The 18,479-nt window shown below is 38.8% G+C and overlaps 1 protein-coding gene across 1 annotated transcript in view; it reads left to right on the top strand.

Moving 5' to 3' along the window:
* The window catches only part of PTPRD (protein tyrosine phosphatase receptor type D), a 1,886,025-nt gene that overhangs the window by 668,163 nt on the left and 1,199,383 nt on the right, over positions 1-18,479 (top strand). The gene's annotated exons all lie outside the window — the stretch shown is intronic.

Raw genomic sequence — 18,479 nt, 5'->3', positions numbered from 1 at the left:
ACCAAAATGCTAAGGAACATTGTTATTCATAGAATACAGAGCTAACTTCTGGGATCTGCAAAATCTGGAATCTACAAAAAGATTCATTTTAATCATGGGCCTCCCCAGTGTGAAACAGTCTTAAAATTAAAATGGAGCAGTGGCACCTCCTACTTTTTAAATGTATTTCTCAGGGAAGGAAGAGAGGGACATAATGAGGGAATTAGTGAGGAAAGGACACTGGGACAACTTAGGCCTCCAATGATATCCTGTTATGAGGCCTCCACATATCAGCCTTATCAGAAATGGGCACATTGTTACTAATGTTCCTAGCAATGTTAGTGCATTGGGGGGAAAAAAGACTGTGGGAAAAATTGATGAAATTTACAGGGTACTCTAAACAGAAAACAGCACAATAAAAGTATTGCTATACAAAAATGACCTCATTTGAGAGGAAAGAGAAAGTTCAGGCTTCTAGCTTAGTGTCACAAATGGGAGATGGGGAAAGGTGGGGGAAAAAAACGCAAACCTTTCCTTTATTTTCTTAAAGATATTGGTGGACTGCCAGATTTTTAAATATTACCATAAACTAAGTACTGCTTTCAGCCCACCTTATCTATTTGACGTATTTAATGTTCAGTACGTTTCACCAAATTGTCCAAAGACAGTCTGTAGCCAGTAGGAGCTCATAGAAAGAGAAAAATCTGGTTAGACAAAGGAATGGTGGGTAGTTTCTCCAGTTTTTTAACACTGCCTCTAAATCCCTGTGGCAGTGTAACTCAATGAAATGCCTAAAAGATTGCTGGAGTAGCTGTTAAAAAGCTGAAGGGTATTGATGGATAAACTTTCCAACTAGATAAAAGAACAGAGAAAAGAAATGTCAGAAGGTGTTCGGTCAGATATCATAGTGATGGGTGAAGTATGAAAACATGAATAGTATAATTGAATCTCAGCAGTGAACATACTACATTGAGACTCATCAGAACATACTCAAAGATTATGTTTTAATCCTTAACTGTTTGGAGGCTCTTGAAAATATTGCTTGTCAGAAGTGCTTGCAGGTAATCAGTCTAATAGAGGGAGAAGAATTGCAGTCCCTGGTTGTTTTTAATCCTGGCTGTCCTGTAACTTGGCCCTATTTCACCTGTCTTTTAAGCATGATGATAGAGTTCAAGTGGTGCATTACATTCTTGCTGCACAACTGGCCAAGGGAAACTGACTTTAACTCATACTTATGTATGCTATATGGTAAATAAAAAAAAAAGATCTTAAAAGTGTTTCAAATGCATGGAGGGAAATGTGTTTTTCTGCTCTGAGGTTTTTTTGTCTGGTGGTGCATAAAGGAGAAAGAAACTTAATGCAGTTTGTTCTTGACTCAAATGGAGAGTAAGGTTGATCGCGGAAGGAGGTGTTATTCTCATCTTTTGTTTGGTTTTTTGTTTGTTTGTTTTTTTAAAAGAAAAAGGTGCATCCTCCTTGGATCCCGATGAAGATTTTACACTGCTTGAGCTGTAAAGTTTCCTTGAGGGCCTTCCTAGTCCAGTGTCTGACAACTGATATGTGATAGTTACTTCATATGCCCATTTTCTCTACTTCACTACAAAAGACGAAGAGGTTTTATACAGTATTTCTCTTTAAACAATTTTCTAACTATTCTAAAACACCATTATTAATGGATTTTATATTTTATTAAGCAAATGTCATGAGAGTAGCTGCAGAGATGAGGACTGTTACTTGTAGCACAAAGAGATTTTGGTTGTTACCTGTGAGGATTTTAGTTGGAAGTGGTATGTTTTATATAGTATTGGTATACACTCTGAAGGTTGGTCTTTTCTTTTAATTAGTTGCACCATGAAGTTGGAGTCATACTTCTGTACCAGGGTATCACATATTATTAAAGGATGTTTTCTCTGTTCTGGTAACATATTTATTGTTAGATAACATGCTCTGCAAAGTCATCTTGGGTATCAATGAAAGTCAGTGATGACCATACCCTGGTCTTTAAAACTGTATGCATACAGACAACCTCAAACTTGAGGGCTACAGTCCTTAATTTTGCAGACATAACACTCAAGACCGCCCTTGCATTGTCTGCCAAGCTGAGGTGGTATCCTAATGCCAGGGGTGGGAAGAATCTTTGTATCGCCTAATTGAGTTTGGAAAAGAGAGAGCTACAGGTAAAGGAGTAAGGCTTTTCAAAAATGTTTAATTGGTTTAAATTTTTCTCGCTTTGGATTATATGTGGAAAAGTGTCTGTCCGTCATCCAAGAGTTACACTTATGTGTTATGAAACTATGCTGAATCTCTGAACTTTTAAGAATATTGTCCAGCTTTCAGCGACAGCAAACCACATTACTCCTGTGCGGTAGGTGAGTAATATGTCTGTTAGATTTGTAAACTGGAGCCCTGAAGGTACTTCAGGTCACATTGGCAGATTTAGAAGTAGAACCCAGGAGTCACACTTCCCACTTCTCTGCTCTAATAAAAGACCGAATATGTATTGGAGCACACATACTTTTATCCAAGAAACCCACCTCCCTGATAACCTGTCAGGGAGCCCTAGTTCAGGAGAATAAGCACATGGTAATTCAGAGACCTAGTTCTCATGAGATTTCAGGAACAGCAATGCTAAATTATTTAGATATGCCTCCCAATTTAAAAAAATTACCCCATTTCATACTGGGCAACAGCCAGAACCTTCCTGAGAAGTATGATTTAATTCAATTTAAAGAGAATTACAAATCTAAATCAAAACATGAGACAACAAGAGAGAATGGAATGTGAAGGACCTTGAACTAAGTTTGTTATAGATACTATACCCTGCTCTAGACGAGCATAAGCAGCAGCCAGATGCACCTCTTTATTTGTATTCATGACCAGTCTTAAACTAGCCTTACATCTCCATGGCAAGTTGTAGTTCTTTTTGTTTTTCTAGAAGGGAACAAGTTGGGCAGACTATTTGCCAAATTTACTACAGAATGTGATGCCTCTGATGAAATCTGTGATAAAGAAATTAGGCACATTGAGGATGAAGGAATTAATTATACTTTTTCTTAGTCTTACAAGTTTCTTCATAATAGGTCCTTGAGTGAGCAGAGTAGCAGAAATGAGGGGCATGACAATTCTTAGCAAATGTTCCCCACCCCCTCTTTACACTGAAATGGTGTTTACAATGAATGCATCTGTCTTGAAGCGGTAATCTCAGCAAAACTAGAATAATACACTAACAATACAGAAGGCAAATATTTTCTATATCAAATACACAACTATGCATAACACAAAGACAGAACACTTTGAAAAGATGTTTCTATTGAAATGGGCACAGAGTGTTGAATTTGATCCCATATGGTAGTACAGATTTATATGACTTGATTGACTATATCTATATAATGTCATATCATGCATATTTTATAGGTATAGTATGAGAAACATCCTAATATTTTTAATTAAGTCAGCATTAGACCCTGATCCTGCAACTTCCTGTATTCTGGGGATGAGTCATAGTAGTGTAGTTAAAAAAAAGCTGGTATCTGTATGACTCTGTCCCATTTATTGCAGAAGTTAAAAAGTATGTAGTGAATGAGGTAGGGAATTGCAAGAGGCAAAGAGATGGTCATATTGTTTGCATTCAGTTTTCCTGTCTGGGGGAATTGGATTCTATACCTGCCTGTGCCAGACTTACTATGTGATGTTAGGGAAGACACTTAAACCAAACTGTTCACAGGTGGTTACAGACTGTGTTCCTAATTTCCTGGGTGCCTGACTCAAGATCCTGGGGTTTGGTTTGTAAAAGTGCTAAGCACTCAGCTGCAACTGAAGTCAAAGAAACTGTTCTTTGAACGTAAAAACTGCTAAACAGTGCTAAGTATTCTGAAGAATCAGGTCCCAGGTGTCTTAGATTGGGCACCCAAAATTAGTGGATACTATTAACTTTAATCATTCTGTGCCTCCGCTGCCATCTGTAAAATGGGAATAATTTCACCACTTCACCTCGCAAGAGGTTTTGGGAAGAAATTCGTGTTTGAGAAGCACTAGGATATTGTAGTGATGAGTGCCGAAGAAAAGCTTTTGAAGAAACTAATATTTCTGTCTACAGATAGGGTGACCAGCTAGCAAGTGTGAAAAATCAGGACAGGGAGTAGGGGATAATAGGTGGCTATATAAGACACAGCCCCGAATATCAGGACCATCCCTATAAAATCAGAACATCTGGTCATCCTATCTACAGAGCAGGCTTTCAATAGTAGTAGTAAATAAGGCCTAGGCCACACATTGAACAATGAGGAAAAAGCAAAATACTGAATAGCTGCTCATTAAGTGAGCATTGTGTAGCCTGTGCACTGAGTGAGGCAGGAATTCTGTGGAAAAATATGCAGACGTGGTCATGTAATTAAAGACTGTATCATAATGTATAAGCAAAAGGGGGGCCAAATTAAGGTTGCACAGGTAACCTTAATTTTTGCATTTTTTTTAACCTTTGAGTTCTTGACTTTGAATCCTTAAATGTTTTATATAGTGGTTTGGTGTATCATGCATACATACACCATTTAAAATATTAACGTGTACTAATACAAACAGAAATATTGACTCTAATTCAAAATAGTTTTGTTAGTTTTTTGAATTTCACCACTTGCTTTTAAAGAAAATTATGTATTTTTTGGCTTCTGAAATTATTTGATCAGAGCTAACATTTCAAAAGCTGAAGTGTAGTAAGTAGAAAACTGTCATTAACTGCAAGCCTTTGTGGTTTACATATGTTTTTCCATCTTAATTTCCTGAAGTCCTATTTATCCAACTTCAGAGGCACATACTTAATCAGAAATACTTATTCATCTATTTGTCTTTTTAAAAAAAAATAAACTTTAAAGCTTCTATATAAATGTGTTTGAAATAAACAAACAAACAAAGTGACTTGAGTTGTTGGGAATAAAATATAAGAGGCAGTACTTTACTCACTGCCACTTACCTTCTTTAGGGTTCTGTTTGACTTGAAAATTAAAATCACTAAAATATATCATCATGACATCACTGTATTTGACTTGGACTAGTCTATCTCTTTTAGTTAGTCTTAAAGATGCTATGTTGCTTTTTTCCTTCGTACTGCAATTGCCTCTAATTAGTAAATATAAATAAATCCGCTATCTCCAAGCAGTATGTCTTCAGGTAAAAAGTTCTTTAGAAATGATTAATTATCTTTCTTTAATAAAGTATGTTTTCAGTAATTCATAGGACATAAATTTTAAGTGCTTGTCTAAGTAGCTTAGTGTCCCAGATCAAACATGCTGATGACAGCATTTTAGAACTGAAAGACCCTATCTATATTTAAGAACAAACATCAAACCTTTCAATATGATCTGTGTAAGTGTTGTGTTTATTTTAAGAGCCATCTTAATTATAACTTACTGTAGTCTAATAAACCATTAATTTTCAGACAGTCACAATGGGAATGGCAGGCAGCACGTAAATGTGTCATTGCTCACAAAGGCAGAAATCGTGTGTTTAAGCATTCACTGCTTCAAAGGATATCATCAGTAAATATAACACCTGATCCCCCTTTATACGCACCGCATTTACTAGAGTTGTGAAAAACTCAGCAGTAATGCAATGGGGTAATCAAATGATTAATACAAACTTGTTTCCAATTTTGCTTTGGCTGAGTTTGTGCCTACTGAGTTTCAATTTGAATTCTGGTTTCAAACAACCCAGACATCAAAGTGAAACTCTGTCTAGAACTGCTGAGTTTCACATTTTCCACATGAAACTTTAAATCAGCCCTAGTTTGAGCACAACTCAACCTTGGTTCACTGAAATCTCTCCCTAGCTTCACTAAAAGATTTGCAAACCTTTGAATTTTCCAGAAAATTTGGTGAGTTTTTGTTTTGTAGTGAAATTAATCAAGCAGAGCATAATTCAGACATCTAGCCCTGCTCAGGAGATCACTTAAGCAAGTGCTTAAATGCTCTCTAATAGGAATGGATTTAAGCCCATGTTTAAATGTTTTCCTGAATTGGCGCCTGCACACATAGGTGGATACACATATGCACACACCCACTATAAGGGCATTTATGAGGTAATACAAATCAGACATTTTACCACGAGGTAGTTGGAGGGAATTTCTGCCTGGCTAAGAGAAGTAACACACCCAGAACAAGAAAATGTCTTCAGACAAAAGTAAGCCTGGGGAGGAAGAGCTGTGTGTAAAATAGACATAGTGTTTTATTTCTCAGTTAAATGGTAGCATTAAAATCATCTGTCTCCTAAATATAAAGTAGGCACATTATCATCTGTAATAGCAGTAGCATGTGTAGCTGCATGTCCTGGTTTCACACTGTATTTCATGAAGGGTTGTGTGGTAGTAGTGCCATGTATTGTTTTAATAAATTTCATCACTGCATCATTCACCTCCATGGTTGACTGTCTTTCAGTGATGAGTAAAACTGGGCAAAATTTTTCAGACAAATAGTTTTTGCCAAAAAATGGAGTTTTGATACTAATTTGCCAAATAGTTTCAGCCAGAAAACTTGGGGAACTAGATTCATAAAGGGACTTTGGTAGTGTTCACAAACAGTTAAAAAAGGAGATTGTAGTAACTTTCCCATTCCTCCCCATCAACTTCATCCTAATGGTTAGGGCACTCACCCAGGACGTGAGAGATGTGGGTTTATTTCCTGATGTAGACCAGGGATTTGAACTTGGATCTCCCACCTCTCAAGAGCATGCCCTAACCAATGGTGTATTTTAGGTCAGATCTCTATCTCTCCTGTTGAAGCTATCCCACTTATATAAATAATTTGCATTGAAGCAGGGACTTGAACGTAGGCCTCCCTTTCCCAGGTGAGTGACCTAAACACTAGTCTATAGATCCAGTCTCATATGTGCTCACTCTCTGGCCCATTGACTATTCAGTAATTTTATACAAAGTGGAACAGCTTCATTAAGAGAAACTGAGAGAAACTCACCCCAGAATACCCCACAGATCAGTGGTTACAGCACTCTTTTGGTAGGTGGGGGAGCTGAGTTCAAATTTTTTCTACACATCTGGCAGAGGAGGGAATTAAACTTGAGTCTCCCACATCCTTACTGAATGCCCTAGGCACTGGGCTAAAAGTATATAACGGCAGAGGAACGTCACTGATATGTCTGGGTTTTTTTAAATGTTCCGATTAGCTGGTGGCAGCAGGAGAAGAGTCAGCTGACACATGAAGTTGGCTCTTTTTCTCTGGTGAAGGGCAACCAGGCCATAATGGACAGGTTTCTTTAAGAAACATGAGATTTGCAGAGCACTTGAGTGTGACAGATAGGGTACCTTCTGTTGAGAAATCTTGGTTGCTATAGATTAGTACTATTAGAAATATGGAATTATTAAATGTATGGGGATTTTAAGGATATGACAGAGGGAAACTAATCTTTTGTCTCAGAGGTAAGTCAGGAAATGCAGAGTTATATGAAAAAGTGATGGGGGAAGAGAATATTGACTTGTTGAAAATTTCACCCACAATCCTGTGATACTTGAATATTGGGAGGGGAGGCCCAAGTTAAAGTCCCTGCTCCAATGAAAATGTAATTGTGTGTATATACAAGTGGAATTGCCTCAACAGGAGAGACAGAGATTGGGCCCATAATACCCCATTTGGTGAGGGCATAATGTTGTGAAATGGAATATCCAAATTCAAGTATCAATATTCAATAAAGTGGTTTCATGTTAATGAATCAACCCAGATTTTTTGGGGATGGAAGCTATTTTTGCATGAAAGTCAGCTGATGCTATATGTAATTCAAAGGAGCATTTGAAATTAATATGGGAAGAGACGAGAGCTGGTCAGCTACCTGCTCAGGAAAACATAAGTGCATATAATATATTGATGAATACAAAGTAATGCACATTGGAAAACATAATCCCAACTATACATACAAAACAATGGGGTCTAAATTAGCTGTTACCACTCAAGAAAGAGATCATGATAACTCTGAAAACATCTGCTCAGTGTGCATGGCAATCAAAAAAAGTTCACAAAATTTTTAGGAACCATTAGGAAAGAGAGATAAGAGAGAAAATATCATAATGCCACTATGTCAATACATGGTGTGCCCACAGATTGAATACTGCATGCAGTTCTGTTTGCCCCATCTGAAAGATATGTTAGAATTGGAAAAAGTACAAAGAAGGGCAACAAAAATTATTAAGGGGTTGGAACAGCTTCCATATGAGGAGAGATTAAAAAGTCTGGAACTGTTCACCTTGGAAAAGAGAAGAATGATGGGGGATATGACACAGGTCTATATAATCATGAATGGTGTGAAGAAGGTAGTGTTATCTTCCCCTTCACATAACACATGAACTAGGGGTCCACCCAATGAAATGAATAGGCAGCAGGTTTAATACAAACACAAGGAAGCACTACTTCACACAGCATACAGTCAACCCGTAGAACTTGTTACCAGAGGATGTTCTGAAAGCCAAAAGTATTAATGGATTCAAAAAAGAATTAAATAAGTTCATGGAGGATAGTCCAGCAATGGCTATTAGCCAATATGGTCAGGGATGCAACCTCCTGCTCTGGGTGTCCTTAAACCTCCAACTGTCAGAAGCTGAGCCTGAACTACAGGGGACACTCAATGAATTGTCCTGTTCTGTTCACTCCATCTGAAGTATCTGGCACCGACTACTGTCGAAAGACAGGATATTGGGCTTGATGGACCATTTGTCTGATCCAGTATGGCCATTATTATGTTCTTATTTGGGTCTTGGTAGACCCAAGCAACAATAAAAGTACTGACCAAGATATTTCATCTGTGCAAAAAGCATCTCTTTCTTTGTGAAATCCTAAGTTGCCTCTGCCTTTGTGTCATTACAGTATCTATGCCTGTGACTCCCTCAGTAATATGTAATATGAGCTTGCAAATACTAATTTCAAAGTGTTAAAAAATGGACCCATAGAGCAAATTTCAACAGGAGTTAAATGTGAAAGTTCATTGACACTGGGGTCCAGAATTCTGAGGTGCTGTAGTGTAGAATTGTTAGAGGCTAGCTCCTGTGAGCATTATTAGTTTATTTGATGTCGAGGGTTTGAGTCCCAACTGAGTGAAGTAAGAGAGTCCTAAACACAAGTATGTTTTTTTTTTGTGCTGTTTACCTTTAATTTAATTTTGATCTGTTCTCAATATTCTAAGAAACTAGTTTTCTTATAAGAGACATTTGGATTTTAGAGTGTTTTGGGAATGATTCACTACAGTGGCAAGGAAAACAAACTCTTGTTATCTGATGAAATACAGACATGGAGGAATGGAATGTGGAATGGTACCATTAGTGGTTAGAACCAGACCCCAAGAACAAATTCTACAATAAAATCTGAAAAATGGTCTACAAACTGACTGAAAACTGGCTTTCTAGAACAGTAGTTTAGAGGTTACAGAAGGGAAATGGGACCAGGATGTTTTAATTCTATTCCTGCCTCTGCCAAGAGTCTGTTTGTAGTTTCACTTTTGGGTTCTTAAATCTACATACAAACTTCAGTGCCTAATGCCAGATATCCTTAGCTCCCATAGAAATTGGAGGGAGCTGTAGCCTTTAAGCACTGTGGAAAATCAGGCTAGTAGTAGATGCGCACAACATAGAATCACAATGCAATAACCATACCAGATTAGACCAATGATCCATCTGGTATGGTATCCCATCTCCAACAGTATCTAGTACCTGATGCTTCAGAGGAATTGTCTGTGATTGACAATTAGGGAATAGCTTTCCCACAAAAGAAGTTTCTTCCTAATTTAGGGATTGGCTTATGTCCCGAGGCATGAATGTGTTATGATTTTATCCTGTATTGTATGTATCTACGTATTTTATCTTATGTGTTTTATCCTATCTAATGTAACTTGTGGATGTTGTCATTATCTAAATACAAAGGGTTAACTTATAATGTTTATTCTGGTTTTAGAGGTATAAATGATTCCAGTGATATTCCCAATACTTAAACTGTGGAAACCCACAGAGTCAGCAACACCTTTAAAAATGAAATTACATTTTAAACTGTGCCCACTGGAAATATCTAGTCCTGCTAAATTCTTGATTTAGTGCTGTCTTGTAGTAGTGAGTTCCACAAGCGGATAATTCATCATGTTAAAAAAAATGTTCCCTAAATATCCATTTAGGAACTGAATTTGGGCACCGAAATTTGAAAATTTTGGCCTCATCCTTGCTATATCTCTTTCCCCATCTGTAGAGAGAGAGAGAAAATAATAGCTAATTTGCAGGACTTCTGTAAGTATTACTGTAGACTTGCAAACTAATTTTTAAATGTTAGCCATTCAGGCAAAATCTTAAGTTGACACTATTTCATTTTTCTCTATCAGTAATGAAGCAGGACACAGAAAGCTACCTTTCTTTGTCTAGAGCAGGCTTGATTTATGCACTAACCCCAAAACAGTTTTCCAGCACACATACATAATTCTTTATACACTACCTTTAAATAAATCACACAATTATATTCCTTACCATCATGTCCCCAGAGTAATATGATACCCCAACGTGTCTTTTGGATACATATTAGGACGACAGTGTGTTGGAGGTGGTGAGTGTGCGAGGCCTGATATGATTTACAGTATAATGGGCCCTCTGTTAGTGGGCATTGATGGGGTCACATTCACAACACAGACTGGGCTGGCTGGCACGTTCAAGTGTATCAGAAACCAAACTCCACCCATTCCCTACCCCTCTTTACTCACTATCCGCACACCAACCTGTGCCATGGTGGAGCATGAAGCAGGCATGTGATGCCCAGTTACTTCTGTGCACCTGGACATGAGGGCCAAGAAGTCTGTGTAGAGATGTAAGGGAGGCTCTACCCACCTGTAGAGTCACAACCTCTTCAACAATCTGGGACCCATTTGTTCCAGATATTGCAAAAACAGATAGTAAGATACAGGCCTTGTACCGAGGCGATGACAAGTTTATAGGTAAATGCCTTTTTCAACGGGGTAGTAGCCCACATACCTCCTGTGCTGCTTCCTTCAGATGATAGCAAAAGTGTCCCTCTCTCCTGAATGATTTAGTACCAGGTTATGCGACTCTTACTCACCTGGAGTAATACCTTCCTCCTGTGAGTACTTCCACTGAAGTCAGTGGGACTCTTTGCAAAGTAAGGTACTACTCAACATGAGTAAGGGTGGCAGAATCTGGCCTTTTCCATTTAGAGGACTATGATATTGCTCTAACAATCATTATCAAAGGGAGCTGGGACAAAGCAGCTATCCCATAACACAGCACAGAAAAATCCTTTGTTTTAAGCACTAAAAAAGCCTGGCTGATGGAAGATTTTAGAATTGTTAACTTAATTTTTTCCCCCTCATTATACTGTTGAGTGGTCTCTCTTAACACACTAAAAAAATTGTTAGTAATTAGACAGGTGAATCATAACACAAGAACTCCCTTCTTGCTCCTTTAATTTCTGTATAAAAGATGAAAGTTGACTCCTGAAGGCACTGAAATTAATTTGAGTAATATTGTTCTGACTTCTCATTGCAAAGATTGTTTTGTTTTATTTTATGTATTTATTCGTCTGTTACTATGATTAATTAAGATGTGTGAAAAATATACTCAGAAAAGCAATAGGCCATAAACTACTGACTAATTCATTGATTACTGATACTTTGAAATATTGCTACAATTTGTGCTGACACTTATGAGTAACTTGATTTAGGAACAACACTTTCCCAATTAATAATATAATGTATAACTTTATTTAAAAAATCATATTACTTTGTAAAACGTATTAAACAGGCAATCACATCCCTATCTCTAGTGCCCAGATATTTATGTTATAGAAATTCAAAGTTATTTAAATATTTATAAAATGAGAGTTGAGAGCAGCACTTTTGAAAAGCAGTTAATAATGAACAGACATCAAGGGAGCCATCATTATAACAGCAAAGTGCTTTGCAACTCCAATAACTTCACTGGTGCAGAAGCAGGCCATCAAATTTAATTAAAAGCAGTCAAAAATAAACTGAAAAATTGAACTGTAAAAGCCCATCCTTTGCCAGCAGCTGAAGGCAAAGAAAAAGAGAAGGGCCTTGAAAGTAGTAATGAATTGATAAGCCTTACAGCCTGCAACTTGTAATTTGCTCTGTCAGATTTTAGTCTCAGTTAAACTAGATTAATAGAGAATCAGTGATTGCTGTATCTTAAATCCTTCTGTGCATTCCCTCTATTATGAGCTCCCAGGATAAATAGAAGTCTGAGTGGGTCAAAATTTCAATTCAATTCCTTGCTCATTCACTTGTTTTAAATAATTGTGGCAGCTACATTTGCTAGGTACAAGCAAAATCTCCAGGACAAGTTAAAGTTTTATTGACTGAGTTTTGGCCCCTTCAGGGAGCCTTAATACCTTTTTATTTACCAAAGGTAGACATCTCTTGGAATGTGAGCTATTGACATCCCCATCTGCCACTAGAGGCTCCCATGGTGAAATGAATGATGAGTCTTATTTGTAATGTACTGTTGCTTTCTATGCTCAGATTAATGTGGATCTGTGCAAACTGTACCACAAGGACAAAAACAATTTACCCTAGATCATTTTATTTTTTAATAATAATGTTCTTTAATGAAGCTAAAGCCTCCATGCTGTGACCTTATTATGTTTTCCAACTTCAGTGGGAAATAGATTATGTCAAATTGTAACAGAGCTCATGAAACAGCAGGAATTTTAAAGCAGAAGATCACTTATTTTTTTAGCAGTCAGTATATAAATGGGAGAGGCTAAAGTGAAGTCTGTTTAGGCTCTGGAAAATAAATTAGCTTGTTTAAAAACAACATCAAAATTATGAGACACCAAAAAGTTAAAGTAAACATTTTTTTCACGTTGATCAACATGAGTGCTCTACATAGTGCATCAACATGAGAGCTTTGCACAGTTCAGTTCTAATAGGATGTACTAGAAACACCATAAGTCTCTTCAGAAGGAAAATTAGCTGTGTTAATAAGAGGATTTTAAAAGGGCTGATGTTATATTACAGGTTAAAATGATGGAAAGACTAAATATGGGGGATTGAAGGGATAGAACTAAAATTTGTAATACGAATGATTATTAATTCATTCTTCAATAACTAAACCGTCCTTGTCAATCAAAAGATTTAGTCTTAGGCAAGAACTTTCTACTTTCCAAATGTGTGTTTGAATCATAGAATATTAGAGTTGGAAGGGACCTCAGGAGGTCATCTAGTCCAACCCCCTGCTCAAAGCAGGACTAACCTCAGCTATATCATCCCAGTCAGGGCTTTGTCAAGCCTCAGCTTAAAAACCTCTAAAGATGGAGATTCCACCACCTCCCTAGGTAACCCATTCCAGTGCTTCACCACCCTCCTAGTGAAAAACTTTTTCCTAATGTCCAACCTAGACCTCCCGCCCTGCAACTTGAGACTGTTGCTCCTCGTTCTGTCATCTGCCACCACCGAGAACAGCCTAGCCCCATCCTCCCTGGAACCCCCTTTCAGGTAGTTAAAGGCTGCTATCAAATCTCCCCTCATTCTTCTCTTTTGCAGACTAAACAAGCCCAGTTTCCTTAGCCTCTTCTCATAAGTCCTGTGCTCCAGCCCCCTGATTATTTTTGTTGCCCTCCGCTGGACTCTCTCCAACTTGTCTACATCCTTTTTGTAGTTGGGGGCCCAAAATTGGACACAATATTCTAAATGTGGCCTCACCAATGCCAAATAGAGGGGAATAATCACTTCCCGTGACCTGCTGGCAATGCTCCTCCTAATGCAGCCCAATATGCTATTCGCCTTCTTGACAACCAGGGGACACTGCTGACTCATATCCAGCTTTTTATCCACTGTTACCCCCAGGTCCTTTTCTGCAGAACTGCTGCCTACCTCGTCGGTCCCCAGTCTATAGCTGTGCATGGGATTCTTCCTTCCTAAGTGGAGGACTCTGCACTTTTCTTTGGTGAACCTCATTGGATTTCTTTTGGCCTAATCCTCCAGTTTGTTTAGGTCCTTCTGTATCCTATCCCTAACTTCCAGGGTATCTACCACTCCCCACAGCTTCGTGTCATCCGCAAACTTGCCGAGGGTGCAATCTACCCTATCCTCTAGATCATTAATGAAGATGTTGAACAAAACTGGCCCCAGGACCGACCCCTGGGGCACTCCGCTTGTGACCGGTAGCCAGCTAGACATGGAGCCATTGATCACTACTCGTTGAGCCCTATGCTCTAGCCAGTTTTCTATCCATTTTATAGTCCATTCATCCAACCCATACTTCTTTAACTTGCTGATAAGAATATTGTGAGAGACAGTGTCAAAAGCTTTGCTAAAGTCAAGGTATATCACATCCACCGCCTTCCCTACATCCACAGAGCCAGTCACCTCATCATAGAAAGCCATCAGGTTTGTCAGGCATGACTTTCCCTTGCTGAATCCATGTTGACTGTTCCTGATCACCTTCCTCTCTTCCAAGTGCCTTAAAATGGATTCCTTGAGGACCTGCTCCATGATTTTTCCAGGGATTGAAGTGAGGCTGACCGGTCTGTAGTTCCCTGGATCCTCTTTCCTCCCTTTTTTGAAGATGGGCACTATATTTGCTTTTTTCCAGTTCTCAGGGACCTCCCCCTGTTGCCATGAGCGTTCAAAGATAATAGCCAATGGCTCTGAAATCACCTCAGCCAACTCCCTCAGCACCCTCAGGTGCATTGCATCAGGTCCCATGGACTTGTGTATGTCCAATCCTTCTAAATAGTCTTGGACCTGTTTCTTCAGCACTGCCGGATGTTCGCCTCCTTCCCATTCTGTGCCACCCAGTGAAGTAGTCTGGGAGCTGATCTTGTCTGTGAAGACAGAGGCAAAAAAGGCATTGAGTACCTCAGCTTTCTCCACATCCTCTGTCACTAGGTTGCCTCCCTCATTTTCTAAGGGGCTCACATTTTCCCTAATCCTCCTCTTGTTGGCAACATGCCTGTAGAAACCCTTCTTGTTCCCCTTCATGTCCCTTGCTAGCTGCAACTCCAATTGTGCTTTGGCCTTCCTGATTTCATTCCTGCATGTTCGAGCAGTATTTTTATAATCCTCCCTAGTCATCTGACCAAGCTTCCACTTCTTATAAGCTTCTTTTTTGTGTTTAAGTTCACCAAAGACTTCTTTGTTAAGCCAAGTTGGATTTCCTTCCCTTCTGTTTCCTAACCCCAAACAGTACCTGAAAAATAAACAGCATGGGATTTCAATAAAGAAAAGAAAACCAAGCATTCCATCTACTCTGTTATCTTAACCTTCAGCAACACCATTGAGGCTAGTTTCCTTAAATGCAAATACAAAGCAAACCTTTCAGAAATATTTACACGTAATTTTCCAGTCACCAGAAGAGGCATCCTAAAGAGCATGAATTCTAATACCAACACTGTCCCATTCTGTCTTAAACTTCCAGTGTCTCTTAAAAACAGCTCCTGATTCTCGGGGAGAATGGATACCCTGTGCACCTGCCCCCCATTCTTTTCCTCCTCTTCCTCATCCATAGTCTCATCATCAATGACCCTGGACTTGGATTCCCCCAAGGTATCAATGCTACATCTTGGAGCTGTGGTGGTGTTGCTGCTGAGAATTGCATGCAGCTCATCATGGAAGCAGCATATCTTTGGTAACGAACCAGAACAACTGTTCACCTCCCTTGTCTTTGGATAAGCCTGCCTTCAGTTCTTTGATTTTAACACATCACTGCTACATGTTCCTGTTGTGCCCCTTCTCCAACATGCCCCATGATATCTTTTAGTAGATATAGATGTTTCTTCAGCTGGATCGGAGCTGTGCCTGAACAGACTCTTTTCCCCACAGAACCGATGAGATCCAACATCTCAGGTCTACTCAAGATGGGAGCGCATTTGGGGCATTCAGTCACCATGATCAGCTGTGCTCGCAACCTCTCTCCATACTGACCAAACAGGAAATGAGGATTCAAAATTTCACAGGGCTTGAGTATGTGACAGTGGGCAATTATATGGTCAATGGAAGGTGGCTTCCATCGACTCAAATTCGTAGTATAGACTAGGCCTGAGTTAAATGCTACTCACTGTGAATGAGGCAATCTGTTTTTTGGTAAATATAGGCCCAATCCCATGTAGTTTTGTGTATTCTCCACTCCCATATGAGCCAGGTCCTGAGGGAAACAGAAAGCCTCCTGCATCCCCAGAGAGGTGCTTTGAGATTGTTTTTTGAGATTGGTCAGGCCAAGGAAATAAGGATTGTGAAGTGGCTGCTCCCCAGTCATGACTAGTAGACTAGATTATCCACTATTTTAGATGGCAGTGGGAAAGTGAGGAAGATTCAGACTTCATCTCCAAAGGGGGATGGAGGAATGACTTGGGTAGTAGCTGAATGACTGCTGTTTGCTTGCTGCCTTCATCACAATTGATCTACTGCTTTGTAGGCACAAGGCCCGGCTATGACACAGATCTGTGCCTGGACTCAGCATAGATTTTGCTCCATTAATTTCAGTGAGATTTGAGGACATTGAACACCTTGAAGAACAGGACCTTAAAGTTATGTTTGTACTGAAATTAGACACCCGCAACTGGCCTGTGTCAGCTGATTCAAGCTCATGGATCTTAGGCTAAGCAGCTGTTTAATTGTGGTGTAGATGCTTACGCTGGAGCCCAAGCTCTGGGACCCTATAAGGGAACTTCAGTCATACTGCTAGTGGAATCTTGGTATAGGCATTTTGTCTTACTAAATGAATTTTAGTTGTGAGTGGGTGTCTTTCCTTTTTATGTTTTTTTCTGTTTTAAAGTGGTCAGCAACCTTATAATCTTGGGATTTAGTTTAAGTTTTACTTTAAAAGAATGAAGCTCTGCTTCCTAATCAAGTTCCCAGGGAAGATTTTTATAAATTGAAAGTAGTGCTAATCTGTGTCCATAACTGTATGCAAATGTAGTTATAACTTATGGAGGACATGGTAACTATATCTCCGAGCTTTATTATCAGTGGGGTGCTGCCTCTAACACGTTAAATTCAATATTACTTTAGTCAAAACAGCTTTTTTAGTGAGGTCCAAGCTAGTGCAGTTGCATTTTTCCTTTGATCTTTTGCTTAATCAAGGGAATTCCAATATGCTACCTCAAAGTTAACTAACTTTTGGATCAGCTTATTGAATGATTCAATTAAAAGATATGTCTGAGGTTATGATTTATCATTTTAATGGGATTTTCTTTGACTTTTTCCCCTTCAAATGTTATTTTACATTAATATATTCAAATATTTAAAGAAGTATTTCAAACATTTTCAAATAGATTTTAAACTCTTTGGGTCAGGTACTGTCCTATTTTAACTGAATAGGTATACTTTGCCCAGCACAAGGGTACCTGTGGTCTCTGGTTTGGGCCTCAAAGGACGACTACAATCATAAGAAAAAATAGATTAATAACAGACAAAAAAAAATCAAGCCTATACTAGAAATATTCTGAATTTCCAACTGTGGCCGAGGGTGCAGGCGGGTGGGAGGAAAAAATGTTAATGAATTCACTGGGTGGCTGTGTCTAACAAGGCTGAATCAGCCTGTGCTTGCCAGTGAACAAATATTTCCAAAAGAAAGAGCTCCAAAGTGAATAGTTGCTCTTGTTTGCACAGCACTGGCTTTAATGGCGCCAGCATCATCATCTACTGCCATGGCCCATTCACTTTCATTTGATTTGTTAGTCTAATGCTGCTTCTATTACTCTGAACTAGATTATTGATATGTACAACTCACTGGAAATTCCTTAAATTACAGTAGTACAGACATGCTGAACATATTTTACCTGTCAGAAATATTTGGCCACATTTTTACTTTTGAGAAATAGAAATTAAGCTTTCATAAATCCAACATCTGGTGAATTGGCTCCTACCTAATTAGCAACTTGGTTCAAAATTTGGAAAATATACAAACTCAGAAGCTGCTTCTGAATAATTGATTTTTTCCAAAGAGAGAAAACAAACTATATTTAATTTTGTATAAAAAATAATTGATCTAGAAGAGTATATAAAATAATACCTCTTTTGTGAGAAATGTCATTCTCTCTCTTCATTCTCTCGCATTCAGATATTTGACATTAGGCCAAATGTTCAGCCACAGTCATTAAGGAAATTTCAGACAATATAGCTGAATGACCAGATACTTCTTCGCTGTCTACCTGCTGCTGGTCATTTCCTTCCACGAGGGTTTGGGATCTTCTGTCCTTCCCCAATACCGAGAGAGGTATCTGGTCTGGAATCTCAGTATTAAAATCTTCACCACCCCTCACCTGAACCTATATTGGTTCAAGAAATTGGTTGGTGGGTAAAAAACACAGGGAAGGGAACTAGCATGAGTAGAATAAGCCAGGAAGAGTGTGTTTTAGGGAGAAGTTCTTCTTTCCCTCTTCCTCTTGTACCTTCCACATGAATTTGGGCCCGGGGCATTCAATGATATGACCCTCCAGGTGTCCAGTGAGTTGCTGTCCACAGTACACTTAGAGGCGCTTATACCAAGGGCTCATTTTCCTAGT

Source organism: Emydura macquarii, unplaced genomic scaffold, assembly GCF_026122565.2.
Source record: "Emydura macquarii macquarii isolate MOO-44397 ecotype Brisbane River unplaced genomic scaffold, CSIRO-AGI_Emac_v2 contig_1451, whole genome shotgun sequence".
Taxonomy (NCBI): Eukaryota; Metazoa; Chordata; order Testudines; family Chelidae; genus Emydura; species Emydura macquarii.
Note: the sequence above shows the minus strand (reverse complement) of the source record. Positions and strands in the feature narration are given on the sequence as shown.